General features: G+C 32.2%; 1 protein-coding gene and 1 long non-coding RNA gene across 2 annotated transcripts in view; one reads left to right on the top strand and one right to left on the bottom strand.

Moving 5' to 3' along the window:
- The window catches only part of LOC116426304 (uncharacterized), a 175,396-nt gene extending 160,024 nt beyond the window's left edge, over positions 1-15,372 (bottom strand). The window contains exon 1 of the mRNA XM_031975096.2: positions 14,897-15,372. The gene's annotated coding sequence lies outside the window, so the exon portion shown is untranslated. The remainder of the gene's footprint in view (positions 1-14,896) is intronic.
- LOC116426306 (uncharacterized) lies at positions 1,209-5,274 on the top strand. The gene is made up of 3 exons (XR_004234883.1): positions 1,209-1,526; positions 1,611-1,751; positions 3,893-5,274. It is a non-coding gene; the product is annotated as an uncharacterized LOC116426306 (long non-coding RNA).
- Positions 15,373-19,121: the final 3,749 nt, after the last annotated feature.

Here is a 19,121-nt window from a genome sequence, read left to right as displayed (position 1 = left end):
GTTTTCATCCGTTTAAAGTGGGTGTTCGCCGAGAAGAAAAAATACGTGTCAAATATCTTCTTGAAAACTACGTCTCATATAAGTTTCATTAAAATCGGCGTGTGTTGGTTGAAAAGGTTTCCTCATAAGATAATATATCCGAAAATCGTACTACGGATACGTTTATCTGATTTTAAAAAGATGTAATTTATAGTTGCAATTTACGAATACACAATTTAATTCGTAGTAAGTATGTAGGCGGTATCAATGTAGCCAACCAAATGATTCAAATATAAAATCAATATACGACTGTAATAAAAATTCAACGAAATGGTGAAAGGCTTTCTTTTGAGCTATTAATGATTGCAAATGTCAACAGTTGAATAATTCATATCGAACTCAGTAGGCAAAGTTTCATTGGGTTTGCTTTCTAATTTAGTTAAAGACATAATTTTTCATAGATGAAAATGTTGCATAACAATAATATGTTGTGGCGAAGAAAACCTATCTAAGATGTCAAGTTTCATTTCTAAAAATGTAAAATCAACAGGACACGAATGTTTTAATTGCAAAATTTATTAAATCAAAATTCCTTCTCCTTGAACTTGTTTACGCATTTGCATAAAATTAGTCAACCACAAACTGAAAAATGTAACGTCACAAAATGGCACTAATAATTTAATTCTATCATATAATCCTATAAATCTAGTTTGACAATGACGTTACAAATAATTACAAACAATCGAGTCCGCGTTGCCTGCTTTAAATTCGCCAACGCAAATTAAAGACAATGAGGCCAAAGAAAAACATTCCTCGTCGCGTGAACTCCATTCAAATTATTAAGTCTTCTAATATTCGCGAACGAGTATGCACGTTCCGATCTTAATCCCACCGGGCAGCACTTAAATCAGACAACCACGGGAGAAAAGGAAATGCACCGAGACCGCACCGAGTACACAGTGTTTACGAATGCTAAATCGGATGTTAAAACAGATATTAAAACTATATCGCGATTACTCGTTTTATCGTTCGGTCGAGGTGGGCGTGTACATTGTACAAATAATTCCTACCGGTCGTGACGACGCACCGGTCAGCTACAGTCGGCAAGAATCATTCCGCGAGATGCACGCGTACACCTAGTCTAACCTGGTTGGTCACCATCTATATCTCCAGGGACTAACTCGTACATTTTCTCGTGCGTATCTCTGCCTGTGACAGTGTACCCGTAACAGAGTACGGAACAGTTACAATCTTGGTCGCGAGGCGACGCCAACATAACTCTCTGTCGCGGCCGGTGTCGTATTTAATCGAGACTAGCGTAATTTATGCGTTCCCTGCGCGACCCTTCGTCGTCATCCAGCATGAAAATTGCCGTGGGGAACGAGTTTCGCGGTTTTTACGCGTTGACCGAAATACGATAATTGATACCTGGACCGATTAGAACGACGACGGGGCCGTACCACGTCCGTGCTTATCTGTAAATATCCCCCCGTGAAAACAAGAGATTTGACGATACCAAACCGCCTTCCGACACACAAAGATAACAGGTGGCACGAAAATAATTATTAGCAGGCTGCCAGCGTATCGCCGATTACACGCGAGATTCCGCGTTTATCGATGCGTGTTTCCAGATGCGCGCAACCCGCTGCCGCTGCTGACGAGCACCCTGGACGAGACTGATGGACACCTTTGTCCTGTGACGTCCCATCAACCGTTAGAAGGCACTTTGCGTTATAGTTCTTGGGAGTCGAGTATATACTCGATGCAGTAAGGTAAACGTAGCAATAACTAAACAGTTAAGGTTATATAAATATAAATATAAATATAAATATAAATATAAATATAAATATAAATATAAATATAAATATAAATATAAATATAAATATAAATATAAATATAAATATAAATATAAATATAAATATAAATATAAATATAAATATAAATATAAATATAAATATAAATATAAATATAAATATAAATATAAATATAAATATAAATATAAATATAAATATAAATATAAATATAAATATAAATATAAATATAAATATAAATATAAATATAAATATAAATATAAATATAAATATAAATATAAATATAAATATAAATATAAATATAAATATAAATATAAATATAAATATAAATATAAATATAAATATAAATATAAATATAAATATAAATATAAATATAAATATAAATATAAATATAAATATAAATATTTATAATATACTGTCTTTGTAAACTGAACTGATCAATTATTGATACATTTACCTTATTTCTGAATGAAACTATTAAAGTTTCCTTATTCTTCGATTTCTAAATGCGTTTGTTATTTTAACTCGCAGCATGAACATAATCTGTCTTATTGTACATATTTGAATTAAATAAAACTGTAATCATCGGTAGTTTTCTGATTCGGAATCTTACCTATAATAATTAATAAATTAGTTTGCAAAGTTTGGAAACACTAGTAACAGTAAAAATAAATTGTGTTAAAAACGGCGTTAAATTAGAAATAGATAAAAGTAGTTTATAGAGAAAAAAATATTAATATTTAAAAATGTTATTGGAAACAATAGTTGTCTGTTTCATTAAAGAAAGCTATCTTAAATTATATAGATAATGTTACAAAGAAAAACATAGAAAACGTAAAATATGAAATAATGAAATAAAATTATCCATAAATATAAATAAATATTTGTATAACTGCATAAATTAAAAGTAAAATTACAATGCATTAAATGTAATAAAAATTGAATAAATATATGTTATTTTATTTATTAAATTATAGTAAAAACTAACTCTTCCCGCAGATGATGAAAATATAAATTATCTTTCTAACCTGTATACTCTGAGCGTTTTTATGTATTACGGGATTTTCTCCTATGAAATTAATTTCATGCATCGTAGAGCCATAATAATCTTTCGCTCTTCATTAGATAATTACAGCAAAATCTTCGTTAAGAAAACGGGAAATCATTTTAATGAAAGAAATGTAATACAGGTTGAAACGATAATTTCAAACAAATATACAAGCATAATTATGATTGTATAATTTTTTTATTACTATTATTCATTTCATCAAACTTCAAATATTAATTTATATTTTTAAAACTTATAAATACTGCTTTTGTATAGCTGGTTTAAAAAATTAAGATAACCAAAACGTTTTTAAATCTAAAACATATTCCCTTTTGTTGTTTAAACATATATTTTACATGAAAAAAACGGTTTGTTAACTTAAATGCTTAAATGTACAAGCAGTACACCAGACTAAAAAGGAGTACATACTAGACACGAAGATAAGTAATTTCTTAAAATTGTATTAATAATGGTATTAACTCTCACCACTCCAAGAATATCATAGAATGATGGCCAGTTGCTCCAAATCAATTTTGTTAATTTGAAAAAGAAAATTCAATTATGAATATTGTGCAAACATTTTATAAAGTAATATAAAAAAACAGCAAATTAATTCATATATATTTTAATGTTGCAACTGTTTCTGATGTATTCGTGCTTGGCAGTGAGACTACCGATTTCAATGATTAGGGTCAATGAAACCAAGTTTCCTCAAAAACTCCTAGGATTGGAGAAAGATTAAAAAAGACCGTTAACCCTTCACCTTACGATTTATTTCGGCTCAAATGTTCCTGCTTACGTTACTTAGTTTTGTTGCAATTTTATAAACACAGTTATTACAAAAGAAATTATAGTATTACAAATTCAATTAAATTTACTCATGAAAATACGAAAATTTTAGTTTCAATATCGCAGATTTGTAAAACAATGTACAAAATCAATTTTCGTACGAACGAAACTCGTCATTTCCACTCGAGGGGTTAACATTTTCCGATGCAATCTCTTCTAAACCTGATTTTTGTTGCCCTAACTTTGTGCTTTTTGTCGCGAACAGGAAATGGTGGTGGGTCAGGGTCTTAATGACAGTGAGGGACTGAGGCGAAGGAATATAAAGAAAGACGAGCAGAAATTCTTGGTCAGACGTGTAACCTCGTGTAATCGAGTTGACCCCGTAGGACGATTAACCAAATTGGAAGGTCTCTTGGATGACACTGAGTCATGGTTTCTCCTTAAAGTTCACGATCGTCGAGTTTCTTTGCTTCTGCTGAGAACACACGACCGCTTAATAAATATCGCATGCGACGGTTCGAGATTCATGAGGGCTTCCGCAGCCATTGACGCAAAGGAGAAGGGGGGTAACAGGTTCACGGATTTTAACAAGCTACGAACCACCCCATGCATATTCAGCGCGAAGCCACGATGCCAAGATAACGATATCTTCGTGATTCTTCAGCCACTTTTCAGACGAGCCACGGAAAATTTCCAGATAATCGATTCGAAGGAACATGCGCCCGCGCAATCGAAACCGTGGCTATGAAGAATACGGTTTTATGAAGTTTCTAAAATACACTGCTGGTCAAAAGTTTGGAATTACTTGATATGTAATATCAATGAAAAATTATATATCATAAATATATAAAATAAAATAACAAAAATGTTATATCTTGTATGTTCCTTTATCATATACAAGAATTCACCAATAAAACTTTTGACCAACAGCATAACTGGACGCGAAAAAGCTTCTCTTTAGCAAATATTCATTTTAGCAATAATAATATATCACTGTAAAGTTTACGCGAGTATAAATATTCGAAATATTGTTTATAAAAATATACGTTTCCAATTTGATTTTGTTGTTTAGTGAATAACTAAAAAATTAGTACTTTTTGAAATTCATCTTTTAAAGTTAAACTTCACCTCAAATTTAGATGACATTCAAACATTATTTTTGTAATTCTTACGTCAGTTTCTAATTGCGAATATTTAAATAAATTTATATGTCTGAAAATATATTTACAATTAGAAGAATTAAAGTTACTTAGAAATACAATCTTTTTGTCATGGATTTTATAAAAATGTATGTATAATATACACATTTAATCACATTTTTCGAAAATGATCTAATGGATTGATTAATCCAAATAGATTACATGATTATACTTGAAAAAATAGTAGTAAGTTTTGTATTTCCTACATACGTGTACTTCAAAATAAATTAGGTGTATTAAATTGCTGACCTTTCAAAACAGAAGAAATTATATTTGAAACACTTTTTTAAATAACGAATAGTTCCGAGGATAATTGCATTTATGAATTAAAATGGAACTATCTTTCGTAACAAAATTAATTTTCTTACATTATTATTTATAGATAAATTGCAAATATTAAACTATCTATTCGGCTAAAAGTAAAGCAAAATTAGTATTACATTTTATTTGTTTTTTTATCATTTTGTTTCACATATTAGCCTTATTCTCATTTTACATTTCGCCATATTTAATCGTATACAATGTGCAGAATATTTGTCAGCTGGAATACTTTTATAAATAATCAAAAGAAGCATTTGTTAACGATTTATATTATAAAACTTCCTTCATCAATATATTTGCATTATCTAAAAATAACCATGCCAATGTCAAACCAATCATGTCATGGTACCGCTTTTTATTCAAACAGTTAGTAATTTTTCAAGTTGGCTTTTTTAATCATTTTTTCTTTAAAGTCAGTCTAGTTTACCTCCTTTTTGACATGTGACAAATGTTTTCAGCTCCTGACAGATTTCAAATCAATCAAATGTAAATTGTTGCATAATGATATAGTAGAAGCGTCCTAGTTCCCAAGTAAATACTTTGAATAATATTGAAATAAATTTCACGCGTATTTTGTTCATTCATTATGTGTAACAAAAAGTGAGGTAAATCGCTTAAGGAAACTACAATTTTTAAATTATAAATTGAATGTTTCCGATTATATGTTGACTTTAGAATAGATAACTTTGTAATGAAAAGAAGCAACAAAAAACGAAACGACACCTTAACCGACTGTCTGTGTTATAAATATGTTATATAAAAAGTATTAATAGTATCATATATATTACATAAGTATTGTATACAAAAATTTTAATTTTTCAAGAAAATTGTTTTTATTTTTCTAACCACTTTTACGACGAATAGTGATTTCCAACATTTTTGTGTGTAAAATTAAATCTTTAGCAGTCAAGAGGTCAAACCGTTCAATTTAAACAGTAATTACTTTATTATCGTAATAAATACATAAAAAGATATTGAATTTAATTTTCAAAGATTGAAGAGTTTCTTTATTACGTTTTATTCGTGTCTTGTAAACACATGATAGAAAATTTGTAAGTCATAACAGTATTGATATTAATATCACACGTTGTGCTCACTTTTTTGCGATAGTGGTGTGTAACGTAAGATGCATGGAAAAAATATAAAATCGCTAACTAATTGATATGTTTATCGATTGAATTGAACAAGATTGACGTGATTATTAAAACGAATGCATTGAATAATGTATGGTAAATCAAGATCAATGCAACAACATTAAAAAAATGCCCTGTATTTCAATACGCGTATGTCGCTCGTAACACCTTCCGCATAAAGATGTTGGACCATGACATCAGTAGTTACAAGAATGTAACAAAGGTCAATCTTTGCGTGTCAAGGTTTTTTTACTATCGATACAATCTAAAATTATGAAACACGAATAATGGTCAGTGTAAGGAAACCAAGATCAAAATTCAACTAATATTTTGACATGAACGTGAATTCAAATATTCTTAGTTAATCGAACATTAAAGAATCTGAAATTATACAAAAGCAAATTGTATAAAATTGTATCGAAAAATAAATTAGTTCTTTCCCTACGTTAACTTAAAAAGTTAAAAAAAAAAAAGTAAAAAAAAGCAAACATAAAAATGTGTAATAACGATAAATACTAAAAAGACACTAAAATAAGTTATTAACTTTCATTCAATAGCCAATATATCTCTTAAAGTTTGATTACAATAAAAGTCAAAAATAAATTGATCACCAATCTCACGCGAGTGAAACAGAAACTTGAAAAATGATTCATCGACTATATTTGAGTCTTTTAGTATTCATTTGTCGTTTTGTCACGGTCGTATAAGGATTGCCGAATCCGACACATTCTTACTTTATTTGGAACATGGACAAATCGGAAGATTAAATATGGACTTACGCCCAAAGGCTGGTCATTTGTTTGCAATGACTGGTTACATGCGTCCGCATATTTAACCAACTGGTTTAACAATACGCATGCAAGACGAAAAATCTCGAAGAACGTAAGAATTCAAGAATATGAAGAATAACGGACGACATACTCGGTAAAAAGAGTGCTGCGACAAACATCATGAATGAAATAAACTTGTAATGCAAATTAAATGATTATTTTACTGTCATTTCTTGTTTTAAACTTTTGAACGAAGAAATTAATGTTTAAAAATATACATAAGAGTTTGTGTTGCGTGATGAAAAGCCAACAGTTTTTAAGATAAGGAAAAGGTTAGAACTGTGATATCGTTGATAATTAAATTATTTCTCTTTAAAGTAAAATAATTATATGGTAAAACATAAGCTGATAAATACATATCAATAATAATAAAATACAATTTCTTATATTTTTATATTTGAAATCAAAGATTGTTAACCCTTAACGGACTAATACCGCCATAGAGGCGGCATGCCACTTTTACTTACTGAATCCAATGCCGCGTATATGACAGCAAAAATTATTTTATTATTTTTAACGCTGCCATTGTTGTAATATTTACAATTAACAAGTTAAGCGTTGTGCTTAACATCTTAACAATTACAGTGATCACTCGCAAATTCATTTATCCAACAATTCAACGTATCCTTCATAAAGGATTAAAAATTATAGTCATTGGCACAAATGTTTAATATTTGATGTGACATAAAATGTGAACTTGTTTTGATACCTTTGTTAACTTTAAAATACGTTCAAAACCTGGCAATCTAGACAAAGTAAATTACACAAAGATCGATGTCAAGCAAAACAATGTTTTGATATTTTAAAAAATTCTTGTCATTCATCTTAAGCCGCATTGTTCCTAGATATAAAAATGTTGTAAACACGCGTTTTGTTCAGAATAGTTTAATTAAAAATTTTATGAATAGCGCTATCGAAGATGAGTGATAATGATAAAAGATAGCGATTACGATAAAAGATGCATCACTCGACTCAAGAATGATGTGATCACGTGACTTATAAGATTACCCGTAAGCCCCTTTAATTATGTGATCAACACTACATAAATACGTAGTTATATTTTTCGATCAGTAGGTAGTTTACGATACTGGGATTTCACAAGTTTTGTCCTCTATTACTTAAATAATTAAATTGTATTAAACAACAAAATCTTTATGAAAAAATTATACACGTACTACTAATTTCGTAAAGTTTTATAACATATCTAAATATATGTTTAGAAATTAAATGCCTTTAATTTCTTTTCCTGTTTACTCGGCGAAGGCAATGAAATATTAAATGAAGTTGTTAAAAGAATGACCGGAGATAAAAATCATCAAATTAAGCCGCTTAATTTTATAGTTTCCAATTCAATCCTGATGGTAGAGGATTTTTAAAGAAAAATAAGTTTGCGCGCGATATTTATATACAGTGACTCTGAAAACGGTTGCAATGATTAGAATTATTGATTAAAAATTTTTTAAATATCACATAAATGCTTTTGGAAAATACATACTTTATTGAAAATTAAAGTAATATTATAAAACTTTGAAAGATACATAAAATAATAATTTTCCCTATCAACTTCTTACAGAAAGAAAATTTGCACTATATTTTCTAGACCTTGTTTTGAAATCATACGAAATTTCCTATTAGTATTAGTACTGGTATATTAATATTAGTATTAGTACAGATTCAGCTTCAATATCGGTAAAAAAATAATTAAAAAACTTAAAAACTTTCGTGTTATAAGCAACTCACTTTTCAGTTTTTTGCTTATAACACAAAGGTTTTTAAGTTTTTTAATTATTTTTTTTACCGATATTGGAGCTGAATATGTATCAATAAGAAATTTATGAAAAAAATGTTCATGATATAAAATAAAGAATTATACGAAAACTTTAACACTAAACGTACTTCCCTTCCCTAACACTGAACTATTCCTATCGTAATCAGTTAAATACTTGGTTATCAAATCAACGTAAACAAGTCAGGTGATAAGTTATTCTTAGTGAAAACAGAACAAGAGGAAAGACAAAATTTAACGAACCAATTAATTGATAATATAAGAATTAATACAAAGTTAAATGAGCGAAAGGGAATGCAGAATTTTAAATCAAATTTCAAAACCGGTGATTTGACCGGTCGCGGTATTTACGTTTGATATTAATACTAGCAAGCAATTGAATTGCCTATTTCTAATTTTTTTATTGGAACGCTAAAAGTGCATCTACTGAGATTTCGACTGTATTACGAAAACAATTTCTTCGATAATTCTTTACGGAATGATTTGTTATCGTTTCAATATTTGAGGAATAAGAAATCAAGGACGAGTCATGTTAACCCGTCTGGTAGTTATAGTGTTAATCATTGAATCAGTTTTGCTGCTTATTATACACGCGATCGGTTTAAAAAAAAACTGAACATGATCCATGAAAGTCGCTGCTGCTCCTTATACGCTCTAATGAACTGGATATGAAAATAGAATATTATAAATGATAAAACGATGTTCGATAAAGGAAAACTAGATAATGGTACTTTAAAGCGTGGGCAGTTATCGCAGAGTCCTACTTTGTGAGATCGATCTTCTCGAGTGGTTAAAGACGGAACACAAAACGAGAAACCATCTGGATATAGTTCGATTGGATCTATTTGTGCCGAATAAGCGTCTCGACTACTAGACGCGTCGTCCCGCGACCATATAATGTACAACGCGAACCTCTTACTATTCGACATCCGGCGATTTTATGTCCTGACAGATAAAATACGGCGCCGAGGTGGACTGAATCTAATTTTGTCTCATTAAAAGTGCAAAAATTTGAGAAAATATTTGCACACGGGGTGCTGCACTTCGTATTGGTATATTTAACCATCGCGTGAAGGTTGTCTGAGTCTATTTTGACCTAGATTTTTGAGGACTTCAAATGAAAACGTTAGGTGTAAGTAAAATTAAATGAATGAATAATTATATATGATTATGAATGATTGTATTGGACTTAATAACAAGATCGACACATTTCGTAGAAATAGGTCTGAAAAAATAACGAAATTTTGGTAAGTAGATAACAATTTGAATGATCTAAGACAATGCTGCTCATAAAGTCGTGAAAAATGTTCTTCAAGGATTAATCACATTTTTGTGAATGAATTTTTTGCGGATATTTTTTAAACTTTGTTGAAATAGTGGGTTGGATTTAATTGCAAATTATTCGATTTTCAATGAACCTAACCTGCTGGTTTACAGTCTTTCTACACTTTTACCCATTTTTTGTATCAATCTATTCATCTTTTTCGCAACAACTTAATTTTATGTATATATTGTATTCTGTTAATAGTAATATCGTTATGATCTTAACTAAAATAATACTATGATTAATAAATAATAATTCGAAATATAATTCAATAAATGAAATATAATATACAAGTAAATATATTTCATTAAGTATAATTTAAAAAGTTTTAGCTATGGTTAAAAATATTTTTATGTTACTTTATAAAATTTGCTTCCATAATTTTGAAAGTTTATAGATGCTGTTACAAACTTCATAATATAAAATAAAAATACACTGCATTCTTATTTAATTTAAAATATATTGATAGATTATTTATTACTATATTTTAATTATCGTGGTTATGATATAATTAGTATTTTTCGAAAAATTTCTTTTTTATGAAGCTCTTAATAGCATCATTCGATTACTTTATGAAATATTTACATACAATAATTCAGTGACATATTTAGAGTTGGGTTATATTTCTTGAACATTTTTTTTCTTTCATTACACATTCGAAATGCGGACAAGATTATCAAACATTTTTTATTTTGAAATGTTCTTCCGTGCAGGCGCTCCGGTGAAAGTAGTGCAGCCGAGTGAAAGTAAAATTTATCACATCGTGCCTTCGAAGCCGCATAAAGACGATTAATTAAACAACAAGATGGGCCAATGCAACCGTTTAAAGAATAAGAAAGGGGGATCTCATTTCTTTTGATGAAAAATATGAATTCTGTAACATTTTTCCTAGAAAAAATTATGAATATCTTTATTTGAATCGTTGCATACATTTTTACTATACTTTCATTGAATTTTATGGATCTTTCCGTTTGTATTTATTCAGAAATATAGCTTCTACAGCCCATAAATCAAAATGGTACTCATTTCATGGTTGACATGATATCTAACCTTAATATCATCTAAAATGAAAAATTCCCATAATCTTATTTTGGTATAGATGTAGCTATCCTCTGATATAAAAAAATCTTATTATTTGAAAAGTGAATAAACAATTAGTTGACAAACAATTTTTGTCAATTGAAAAAAGTATACGTGATATTACCTTATCTGTGGGTCAAACGACATTAAGATTCCTTCTTAATGAATAATCCAAATTTTAAATTGATAAGTCCAATATTTTTCTTGTAATAAAACTATTTATGAATAAACTCAACTGAAAAAATTATGAAATTTAATGAAAGTATAGTAGAAACACGTGGGAAATTTCAACTAAAAGACATTAATATATATTCTTCCACAAAAAGTGTCAAAGAATCCACACTTTGCATCAAAAACAATGAGATTCCCCCTTTAAATTCACGAAAACCTCTAATTCAGAAAGAATCTCAGATTATACGGACGACACGTTGCGAAAAAAGTTTGCAATGTTTCATTTTTTTCTTTCATACGCAAACTATATGTTTAATTTAAATAAATAAATAAATGTTAGTAATGAAATTAAAAAATAAAACAATCGTTTCATTGCAACTTAATTCTATATTATAACAGCCACACATACTCTGTGTTTCACGAGTATACTCGTCATCGCTTACTTTTTGCGACACATTTTAGGTAAATACACACTTTTCAAAGAGGTCGCAACAGTTAACTAGTTAAAGACATACATACTTTTTTTCTACAAAGAAAGCCACAGAATTCGTACGTTTCATCGAAAGAAATGAGATTTCCATCTTAGGTAACGATCGTCTCCTACGTCCTCGGACAGACTTCTACCCTGTGCTTGGAAAATCGTTTTCCCTCTTTATTGACCCTACAGTAATCACCTATGTGGATAAGATAATTCGCACGTAAGTGCGGACTACTCGAAGTTAGAACGGGTACACGTTACGTGTTGTATTTAGATACATATTAACGCATTAGAAACGATCGTGTGCACTAGCTACGAGAACTCGTAAAACGACCCTGTCGGACGTTGCTTCATTAGAGCCGTCTTTGCCGCGGTCACTTCAAGAATCCTCTGGTGCCAGATGAATATCATTAACACGCAATGTTCGAATAAATAAGCGACACGGTAGTTGAACACATAACGGAGAATGTATTAGGTGTTCCACCTTTCAGGCATTTTAAGCATCTTTTCTATCAGGTTCCGTGAAAAATTTGATTATCGTATTAGTGAATCTCGTTCACTTTTCCGATTGTAAATAGGAAAATTTGTTTTGGAGTTGCTTAGTTATTACTTTATCCAGACACCGACGGTTAATTAATAGTTCTTTAAAAGGAAATGATTAACATCCAAGGATTTCTTAATCCCTTGCACTGAATTGACGAGTCTCACTTGCGCGTGCTCTAAGCGCGAAACTGGATTTCGCAAATTGTGTTACAAACATGCTGTATCGTAACTAAAATAATGCTCTTATTTTCATAAATAAGTTTAATTGAAGCAGTGAGACTTCAATTTCCTTTAACCTGTTATCTGTGGAATTTTATTTAAAAAATCTCTCGTTTTACACGCAATAAAATAAAAAACAGAAGCGCGTACTCGTCAAACACCGGACGAATGCACCTAGGATATATTTTAATGAAAAACCAAAGTAAAACAAAGAAGAATTACATGTTTGTCTGAAAAAATCAAGAATTCATCGTTCAAAGAATTAGTATCATTTCAAGCTTTAAGATAACGTGTGTACTCGTCAAACGCAGTTAACTGGTTAAAATCGTATCCACAGAGTTGCGACAAAATTAAGCATTGTAAGCAGAAACGCTTGATTCGAAATTAATCGTCAGGCAAGGGATTAATAGGTTTGTCAATGGCAGTGGCAATCGCAATCGTGAACTGATAGATCATCTCGAGTTGCTATTTAATCCCTTACCTTGTGACATCAAATATGATACAGCAGTTTAAATAAGAGTGTGTAAATATGATTACAACTCGCTTCTTTCAAGTTCGAATTCAATATTTTCTTATATTATCAATATTCAATGAATAAATGTCTATTTTTAATGAACGAGAAATTGCATTTTCTTACTGTAAATTAATAGTCCTAAAGTAGCTCTTGTAAGAGTGGTTGATAAAAAGTCGTGATTCAAGGAGTTAATAACCTGTTTAGAAATTATTATGTAAAAATGAATGAAAGATACATTCTGTATTGACGTAGTATAGTGAGTTAGAAAATGATTCAATTTTTAGTTGTATAATTTTTCAGTTTTCAGTATTCATATAGATACGAATGTCAATTACATACGAATAGGCAAACAATTTGAAGTGATTTACCCAATAATACACGGATATACGATTTTTGTATTTACATTATGCTGCTAAAAATATTATTATAACAAATTTAAAAATGTCTGGGTAAATAAATAAAAAAAGAAAACAAATAGTAATCAATAAATGTAGATAAATACAAAGATAAGTAAAAGGTGAGGTATGTTAAATGTTAATTAATATCAATATCGATATTAATGAAGAAGTAACTCTTTAGGATAACGCATACAACATACAGCAAGACTAATTAATGATTATTATTTAATTTATAATTTTTTACAAGGAACTCTGCATCAATAATCAATGAATCATAAAAATTACTAAAGACCGTCACTAAAAAAGAATCCTTTCGAGAGAATTTTGACTTTCACTTTATTATGGATTGCCAAATTTAGTTGTACAGGTCTGGCACATACAAATCTATGAAAATGAATTATTATACATTTAATTGTGGTTCTAATACCTACGCTTGTAACATTTAGAGCAAGCACTTAATCAATTTTAATCAATTTTATCTCTAAACTTTATCAATGTAATCATAATGCTCACAGTTTTTAATCGTGTATAATAGTACTGATAAGAACAGAATAATATACCACTAATTGTTCACTACTTTACGCATTTCACACAATTAATAAAACAAAGATTTAATACACAAATGTAAACAATATATTAAGAAACTATTACCACATTTTCGGTAAATCTTTCTCAATTCCTATATATATCGCCACCTAAATACAAATTTGAATTTTGTATTTCGTTCCTTATAATCATGAACAACTAGATTACAAATATTCATGGTTCAATTCATAAACCGCAGGATCAAGTAAAAGTTTGTTTACTTCGTTGAGAGTCTAGTCAAAAATGAGATAAACTAAAAATCACATGGAATGTCGCTGAACGTTCGACTAAAACATATTTTCTACGATGATCCACGCAATAAATCCACGAAATTCACGATGCATCACGAATGTTCGAATTCTTTCGTGAATCACTGTAACCGCAGCAAGAGCAAAGCACAGGCAAAAGACAGGAGTCGCAGGCAACGCAAAGCCACATACCTGAACGAGTCGCTTCGCGTCGCTGCGATCGCGATTGTCAGGCCCCACGGCTATGTTGGTCCCCGCATTCCACCTGTCAGAAGGTGGGTCCGCTCTCTCACGGACCATAAAGGAAGCGACGAAGCCCCTAACGGCAGGAAATGTATCGCGTCCGAAAAGTTTCCCCGTTCGATTATCTCGGCGGCCAGCCTCCAATATGGCAGATCGGCACATAGATCCCGTTCCCCTATTCTCTACACTTTACATACCTCTCTAATGTCCATTTTCCATCAGCGATACGCGCCGCATGCCTGCTCGGCCCGCTCGAGGTCCCTTCGCACTTCAGTGTGTGCACGAGTTTTTGAACTCGTTCGGTATCCCTGGTCCCCGGATCGACAATAAAGAGATCCGCGACTTCTCCCGCGAACGAGTTCACGAAGCACTAGATCCTTGGTGCCGGAGACCACGCATGGGTATGGAATGTAAATGGTCCCGACAGCGGTATCGAAAAATGCGTCGATACCTACAGGAACCGAACGCGTTTCCCCGCGTTTTCTGCTCGCGCTCGCGCACAATTACACGGCCGGGTACGCTTCGCGTCGTCGACGATGAACAATGTTGAGAAACCGGGAGAAAATGAAAAACAAACAAGGGGATTTCCTCGCGATGGAAATGCTCAAACGAATTGTCGCCCCAGCAACGTTCGCCACGACAACATAACTGGACACCGGTAGGTAGGGGAACTGATCCGTGGAGGAACGAGTAGAAGGGCGGTCCCGAAGGTGAGAGGAAGGACGCAGGATTACCTGTCGGGGAGAGGGAAGAATAACCGTGCTGCCTAGGGAGGGGGAAGACCACTCTGTCCTGGCCAGGAAGGAGGATGGTCGGTAGGCGTTAGGGTTCAACACAGTTCCGCGCCTATGTACGGGCCTCTATACGCACGTGAATGTAATTGAAATATCCTTGTTTTCTTTCAGACCTTTCCTCTCCTTTTTTTTCTTACCGCGGCTATCGCGAATACTCTCGGACTCTATTTTTCCTTTCCGCGCTAATGTCTGGCTGCCGCCGCGACCCAATCGTTCTCGCGACCATCTGCAATCGTTTTATACTTTTTCTATCATATTTGCATAGGCAGATGAAACGAACTGACTTCTTTCCAGCTTTTTTTATTTCAACGTTTCCTACGAATCGTTCGATTTTGTTCACCATGTCGCTGTGTCCTTGGAGTTGTGTTTCTTTCTGGGGAGAATTTTGTTCGCCGCGCCTCGGAGGTTCATGATGTAGCATATAAACATGGAACCGAAGATGATCTTACCTCTTAGCGCATATCTCCGCGAACCATATATTTAAAAAAGGAAAATAATTGTTACGCAACCAAGGATATTCGCACGTCGAGTATCCTTTGTCTTGACCTTTACCGTACGACGATCAAGCAAGGTACACATGTAACGAGAGATGAGTTACCGTGTCGAGGACTCTTTGCTTTCATTTTCGGAGCACATACTCCTCAATTTGCAGGTGATGCGTCCAAATTGAACATCTCCGACGAGATAAAAGTGACTAAAATTTTACGCGTGCTGTTTTTCATATTAATTGAACATACGAAATATGACATTTTGACGAACTCACAGAAACCCAGCTTCCTCTCTGATTTTTGTGACTTTTGAGTATGTTGTAGAAATCAACATTTTGAATAACTTTTTCTGTTTCATATGATCAGCGGCCGAGTAAAATAAATTAACCCAAAACCTAGCTTTTATCTTTTGTTTGTATACTGCAGTGCTTCGATTAATTGAGTCGCTATTTTGTACTATCTAGATTGTACAGAGTCTTGGTTACATTGAAATTCAATAATTCATATTCTTAGATCCTAGACCCTTATATACGAATATGTTTCGAAAAGTATCTTCTTAAGTATACATTTACCTGATTGTCCAACCAGACAAGACAGTAACCTATGCAAAACGTTCAGAAGTTAGCACGACGATTGACCGGCACATACGATTATCTCAGTCGCACCTAAGTTAGCTACCGTACACTTTTATTTACGTTTACTGGATCATCTCATTGTACAGACTAGTATTTGTGTCATGTTAGTTAGAACGATGAGCTAGGGCCAGCATTGTAATTGCCGTCGAGGTGTCGGCTCGGCGTTCCATAAAGAAAAGATCTCGAAGTGTTTGTTGGACTTATTTGATTGTTAAAAATTTTAGTACACAAATTGGCGAAGGATTGCGTACAATTGTAGGTATTACTCGCTTTAGAAGACTAACCTGTTTCGTGATCTTTGCCTCAGTATTTAAAGCAGGGTTGTCCAACCTTTTAATAGTATGTTTAATAGGTTTTTTAATGATAATCTCATAAAGTTACTAAGATTATAATTTTTTGTTGGACCATTTTCACAACCATCTTGGACCGCGGGTTAAACAAGCCTGATTTAAAGGATCTAAATTGAAAGGAGTGGCGAAAGAGGGTAGGAAAACTGGGAGGCTGTAATGATTTATAGATTGAATAGAGTTGTTGTTTTAAGGTCTGTCATTTTGGGTCCGGTAGCCCGTGATCTCCGACCCTACTCGCTGCAGTCCCATGAGTTTTGGAGAAAAAAGGAATTTCCCGGGTACATAATTTGACACACAACTCCCACGTTCCCAACCTTGGTCTAAAAGCTAAAACTGCACAGGGGCAAACAGAATCGGCCGCACGCTGCACCTCAGTTCTTCCAGGAAACACAGTAACTGAGCCTCCATGTCCCCGGGATTCAGTAAACATAAAAAGCCATCACCGCGCAGAAGCGAAGTCTGACACCACTGTTCGTAGATCTCGCTTCATCGCATTCCGTTTCGCTTGTGTTCTATGTTGAGCTACTCGGCCAATAACAAGACATGCCGAAACTGAGGTATCACCGTTGCCATAACTACCAAGCCAAGCGTTGCAAGTGGATGTCTCCTCCTGCCCCTGTGCACTTTTAACTTGGTGATCGCGTGTACGGACAAAAGAGGCGAACTGTGTGTGCAAGATTCGACGTTCTAGTTCCGGCAATTTGTTAATCAATATCTTGGGAACTAAGGCAGATTGCGGATAACACGTAGAGAAAAAAGTTGTTTTACAAACTTCATATAAATATTGCACGTAGAAACATACGCATTTGCAGAAATTCTTATCTTGGCATTCATATCTCGACAGGTGGACTGCAATCATAATGATATGTCTTCGTGATTATAAACCTGATCACATTCAATGTTACAATTTTGTTTTGTGATTAGCACGGCTTTCGTTGATTCGGTAGTTAACCTAGATTTCTTCTGAGACCTCATGCTGTCCATAACAACAAATATTTTAGTAAATTATATTGTAAGACTTACACTTAACTGCATATCATGGTACTTATACAAATAGGACAAAATGGAAGTTTATATTAAAAAGATAGAACAGCGAAACAGAAATGATACGATACTCTCCCGTTCAAAAGGGAACGTATTAACGCAATAATAATTACAATTGAAACTAGTAGTTAAAGTAATCGATTTCCATAAATGTTAAAATGTTTAGTGTTATAATAATGAACATGAATGTTACTTCACAATAATATGAACAGCAATATAACTGTACTATAAACAAGTATGAATGGTCCTAGTACGTAGAACTGTACCGTGCATATTCAATGAATCCCCACCTGTGAAGACTGAAAGACGTAGTGCACTGCGTCATTGATAGTGAAAGTTTCTGTATGATGTTCATTTAGGTGTAATTACCGACGAATAAAACATAAAAATGAAAAAGAACAGGTATTGTTAAACTAAAAATGAAAAAAAACGATAACGAGTGAAATGAAAAATAAGATGAAAGAAATGGTAGTTTGAACTATTACAATTTACAGAATTCGAAATTTACCACATATAAAAAGCACAATTAATACACAACATTTTTTTAATAACCATCTTCAACACATATCAAAATTATTTGATAAATATAAAAACGTTCCATATTATTTCCTGTTTTCCTATTTTATAATATATCTTGAGCGTATATACCAATATCACATTTAATTAAAAATAAATGTATTTTACATAATACCATAAAAGAAAGATTGTAATTAAGAATGTAGTGAAGAGTAAAAGTGGAAACAATAATATTATAAGCTTTCGAATTGCCTAATAAAGAATACAATTACTTGATCTTTATAACAATATAATTACGATTATATAAGAACTTCACCTTACATTTGTCCTTAATACTTAGTAGTTTTTACATGTTTAATATTTTTTCATTGTATCAGTTACAATTTATCGAGAAACACAAATTACGCATATTATATATTTATGTAAATACTTATCCTTATTAATCCTTCCGTATAATTCTTTAAAACTATGCAAACTTTTCCTCCATGCAACAACTTTATCTTAAATCTTGACCTTGTATAAGGAATTTTGCACCACGCGATTTATATTACGGTTAATCATGATAAGTCTGCTCTTGATCGTATTCCTTTCATCT

The sequence above is a fragment of the Nomia melanderi genome, chromosome 12, assembly GCF_051020985.1.
Source record: "Nomia melanderi isolate GNS246 chromosome 12, iyNomMela1, whole genome shotgun sequence".
Classification (NCBI taxonomy): domain Eukaryota; kingdom Metazoa; phylum Arthropoda; class Insecta; order Hymenoptera; family Halictidae; genus Nomia; species Nomia melanderi.
This window is presented reverse-complemented; position numbering and strand designations above follow the sequence as displayed.